At 33.7% G+C, this 5,355-nt stretch overlaps 1 protein-coding gene across 3 annotated transcripts in view; it reads left to right on the top strand.

Annotated features, from left to right (window-relative positions):
• Window positions 1-2,913: 2,913 nt before the first annotated feature.
• Window positions 2,914-5,355, top strand: part of stk38 (serine/threonine kinase 38) — a 23,670-nt gene continuing 21,228 nt past the window's right edge. For 2 of the 3 annotated variants that reach the window (XM_015394601.1, XM_015394603.1), the window contains exon 1: window positions 3,335-3,541. The gene's annotated coding sequence lies outside the window, so the exon portion shown is untranslated. Of the gene's footprint in view, window positions 3,010-3,334; window positions 3,542-5,355 lie in introns of those variants that run through there. The other variant, XM_015394602.1, reaches the window with a different exon arrangement.

The raw sequence follows: 5,355 nt of genomic DNA on the forward strand, positions 1-5,355 counted from the left end.
AATGTTTTCAAGATGACTTGGATAATAGCGCGTTGTGACAAACACCAGATACAGCACTGGGACTTGATCAACAGCCGATACCGCACCGTGACGTCACAAACCTCCAGTAAAGCACATTCACATAAAAATTACTCTTAATTAAAAACACTGAGCATTTATTGAACAGTATGTAATAATTTCATATTTAAAGTACTTTCAGAAGTTTGTATTCTGAATATGACCAGACTTTTACTTTAAATATAATGCATCACAACAAATGTAATTTGTTTAGAAAACTTTTAAGTTTTTTTTTTATCATTTAAGAGATCTGAATACGATTCTTAAACCAATAAATTCAACTTAAAAGTAAGATTGTTTTGAACTAAATTGAAAAGAGATTTAAATCAAGTAGAATTAAACAAGAAAACTCATCATCCATGGTCTACAGACGCCCTCTAGTGGTGAGCCTGGAAATGACACAATTTGTTTTCAGTTTTGGGTCCTGGAGCTTTTTATTGGATCAAAGACTTCGCCATAAACGGGGTGTTTCAGCATCATGATTTAAAAAAAAAAAAAGCTTTTTGAAAGTGTTAGTAGGTTCTTAATAGTAATACTAATCCTAATCACAATGTTTAAAATCTAGTTTAGGATATGAGTTTTACCTGCATTATGTTTGCAATCAACCCAAAAATGTTATAAAGTTGATCTTCCATCACTCTCCAGCTCTTTGGCCTGTTCAGCTGTTTGAAGATGGCGTCACTAAGCTGGGATGGATCACCACTTCTACACAGGGCTACTTCAAACTGACATTTATCATTATTAGTTTCTTTTAATTTGTCGCTTAAACTATGCTTTTCTATTCAAAGCAAAAAAATAAATAAATAAAATCAGGCAATTATTGAAATATACAGTGATGTAAATCCAAGCTTAAACTTCAGTCATGAAAAAATATTTGAAAAATTATGCTTAAAGGGTAGACAATCAAAAGCTGCTCAGAAAAGATCGAATCTAGTCACGCTGCTCTGCTAATTACAGAGCATCGCATTAAATCAACTACATTTAGCCTCTTTTAAATTCATTGTTCACAATTTATATAGATCTATATTTATCTGAACAGATGAATAGATTGTTGGATATTATGCTAATGTAAATCAGGTAAACAACCTGCAGATAAAGCAGGTCACCTAATGGTAGAATTTAACCATTTTTGAAAATATAGAATATTGGTAGAATTAATAGTTTTTGTTTGTGCTTTATTTCCTTTGCAGAAACCTAGTCATTAAAGAACTATTTAATAATAGAAAATCCGTCTCAAAATAACTTTGTTCCAATTTTTCCTGTTAATCTTACTTTCAATTTTCATAAAAATATTAATGTTTTTGTCTTTTAGTAATTCAGTCAAATAGGTTTTGAAACCTCCTGTTATCATGAAAACTCCCTACCAGTGTTGAGCTGCTCCATGCCTGTGACAGCAATAAACTCTGGTAACCAGCTCCACAACATAGTGGTGGACCTATTTAAATATCATTAAAAACTTATTTTATTCACCTATTTTTTATTTATTTATTTTTTGAAAATATCTGTTATATCAATTGAAAGAAGAATGTATTATTTTCTTAAAAATAGGCCATGTTTGTGCAGTGGGGTAATAACTACATCCACAGCTTGGAAGCCACCAGCGCTACACTGAAAAAAATTAGATATATGGAAGTCATTTTTTTCTTGAAATAATCGGTTTACCAAGTTTTGAGCATCTAAGAATGACAACTTGCCAGTCGAAGAGGATTGTTTATGATTAAAATAGGAAAAACACATCAATATTATACATTAACTAGGCAACTTTTATTGTCATTTTGTATACATCGAGTGTATACAAAAGGAAATTTAATTTATACAGCTTTCACACAGTAAATGAGCAGCAGCTTAGCAGTGAAATGAACATTTCCCATTCATAAAATGCAGCAGTGATAGAATGTAAACAGTGTGTGAGAAGAAACATGGTGCAAAAGGCATTATTAAATGTGTAATATCTGTTTTATTTTAAGGGCAAAAATACTGGCTCTATAGGCAAAGCATCTCATTTACCTGCTTCAAACTAAAGGAAAATGCAATTATTTGAAGAAATGTTTAATATATTAATATTGTTGTTTTTAAATGATTGCAGCATAAGACAAAAGGACAGCACTAACAAGCTAGTGTATGATGAGGAAAGATTTTTGAAAAGTTTTCATAATTTCTGAAATATGCGTAAATAAACATTCAAACTAAAATAAAAGTTTATTGGGCTTAACTTTTAACAGGTTTGAGGTTACTTTATTGTTTTTATATGAAATGCACACCTTGTTATTTTTGAGTCCATTTGCGTGATTCTAGAACAACAGTAACAAACCAAGAGAGCACAGCATTTTTGTCTGAACAGCGTAAAAATCAGACATAAAAAAAATAAACAGACAACATTAAAGCGTACACAGAAATAAATTCGTATAAAAATTAAATATTAAAGCTGAAAAATATGACATTAAACAAATAGGGTGATTATTATAAAGGTGAATAAATAAAATGAGCAAATTGAAATATATTAATAAATGTATTATATTTAACATTTTTAATTGTATTAATTGAGCATGAATTTATTTCTGTACTTATTTTTAATCATGTCAGTGTTGGCGCTCCATATAAAGCTGTTCAGTTTGATTAAAATCTGGAATCTAATGATAATAAAGTGATACTTTTTTATGCGTTTCTGGAAAAAAAAGGGCATTTATTTGTTTAAATATTTTGGATGGTATGATAAATGAACTAAGTATCTAAAACATTTATCAAACATGTGATGCAGCAGAGTTAAAGTTATTTACTGAACTGATTTTACTTCTGTCCTTTGTTCTGTAACCTGTTTGGTTGGCTGAAGGTCTGAACATGTGAGGACAGGTTGGAGCCGCTAGGTGTCCTACTGAGTTCAAAGACAGGGCGATCACCGCCCCCATCATTAGCAGAACAAGAGCCCGAGCAGCTACCGCACCTTCGATCAAGGTAAGCGAACAAAGACTGACCACGTAGATACTCTATTGAGGCGGTTTGTGTCAGTTTCCCGGACTTCAACACGCGTTCACTGTCTAAATAAAGTAAAACTCTACTGCTTTCCTGTGTCATGTTTGGCTTTTGACTAACTAGCTAACGTTTACTAGCTAACTTTCACTTAGCTGTTTGCCTAAAGAACTTCAGCTCTTGCAGCTAGCTGAAATGAAAGCAGAAGTTCCGTTTCAGGATTTCAAAATAAACGTCTAAACATTGGACTTCCGTTTTATTATTTTAAATTGAATTCCTTTCCCGGAAGCGTAGTTACCCTTGATGGAAAACTTGTTGCAGACTGGAACTTTAAAAGCTAACTAGCTAGCTAAAGTGATGTTAGCAGGTAAATAGGGTAATTTGTGAACCTGGAAGTTGGTGAAGAGACCAATTTATGATCGAGGAGAAGGTTAAAAGGTGCCGAATGACGTCAAATGGTGGTTTGAACTGATACCTAAAATCCAGGATAACCAACTAACTTGCTAAGTGATTTTTGGTGCGTATCATTCCGTTGCTACCGAAACTAGCTCCGTGTTGTTCCGACTGTCTGGCTCACTTCTAGTGTTTCCTCCTTTAGGTCCGAGCTGGACTCAGTCTTTGTTTTTGTTTGTTTTAGTTTGTGGATGGATTAGTAATGCTTAATTTAGCGATTGCTCTTTAAATTAAAGTAGAAAAGTAGTTTTATAGTAAGCCTAAAACGCCATAATAACATTCCCGGTACCGATTCTGGGTGTTTTTAAAAGTTTAGATCCGGTTTTCCTAAAAGGTAAAGGCCAACGATCCGCCTGTTTTAAATTATTTTATGTTGCTTTTTTATTACAGTAGTTGATCGCCATGTTGCTGTTTTTGTTAAACAGTTTCATCTCTTCGGGCTGAAGATAACAGCAATTCCTGTACAAATCAATGTTGGATATTGATATATCGCTGACTCCATAGCAAGCTACCATTTTGTCTTTTTCACAGTCCATAGTTTATAATACTAGTTAGACTGTTTGATGTTTTAAACTTCTTATCTGTTTAAATCTCCTCCCATATAAAAATGTTCTGACCTTCATAGATGTTGGATTTTTCAGGTTATTAACTATTATTAACTATCAATTTAGTTGTTCCTCGTCGTAACCTTTCTAAATGTCCTAATAGTTTCTCTATAATGCTAAACCATCTCCTGTTTCATTTACCATCTAACTGAAGAAAAAAAAACCTTAAAACTTATCTTGCCTTACTCTTATAAAACTAAAGGCAGATTAGTTTAAGATATTTTACTTTTTTTCTTGGCCCTATGATATCCAATTCAATTCAGTTTGTTTCTATAGCTCCAATTCACATCACATGTAATCTCAATACACTTTTCAATTCACCAGATCATCCAGTTAGATTGATTCAAAGTTGTCATTGATTCAAAGTTGTCTAAGGAAAACCAGTTGATTGCATCGACTCATTGACTCTTCAGCAATCCCTCACACTAAGCATGCTTCTAGCAACAGTGGAGAGGAAAAACTTCTTTTAACAGGAAGAAACCTCCAGCAGAACCAGGCTCAGTGTGAGCGGCTATTTGCTGAGGCAGACTGGGGTTCAAGGAGACGGAAGCAGGCATACAAAAAGCAGCTGTAAAAGGCGGCCCCTTCCAGAAAACACTCAGCCAGGCAGACGAGCTCCGAGCCAGCTCCCATGCCAGAGGACGAAGAGAGCACATCCAGCCAGTCACAGTCAGAGAAACAGGATGGAGTCACAGCCAAATAGGAACTGAGGATGTAAAGCTAATATGAGAAAAAGCAGAGAAAGCAGAACATTAGAGATTGAACTAACAGATTCTGCAGAATAGGAGAATAGATATAGAATGAAGCAGAATGATAAAATAAAGTAGGGATCCTATTGGATCCATTGTTTTTAAAGAAAATAAAAATTTATTTAGATTTAAACTTTATAAAGCAATTGAAGTTTAATTTTCAATTATGTAAAACAGTGAAATAGATGTCCCCTAAATGTGCATTTTAACACTGTATTAAATGACAAACAGCTCTGTGTTGTAATGTGACCTAAGGCCTTAGATTTAAATTAACAACCTGTTGAATATTATTGCTTTGTGTAATAACTACAGTCATGGCCAAAAGTTTTGAGAATGTTTCAAATGTTAATATTTACAAAGTATACTGCTTCAGTTTTTATAACGGCATTTTGCATATACTCCAGAATGAACGTTATCCCCCAAAACACATTTCAGCATAATTGCAGCCCTGCCTTAAAAGGACCAGCTAACATGGTTTCAGTGATTGCTCCATTAACACAGGTGTGGGTGGTGATGAGGACAGG

The sequence above is a fragment of the Cyprinodon variegatus genome, unplaced genomic scaffold, assembly GCF_000732505.1.
Source record: "Cyprinodon variegatus isolate N-32 unplaced genomic scaffold, C_variegatus-1.0 Scaffold698, whole genome shotgun sequence".
Classification (NCBI taxonomy): domain Eukaryota; kingdom Metazoa; phylum Chordata; class Actinopteri; order Cyprinodontiformes; family Cyprinodontidae; genus Cyprinodon; species Cyprinodon variegatus.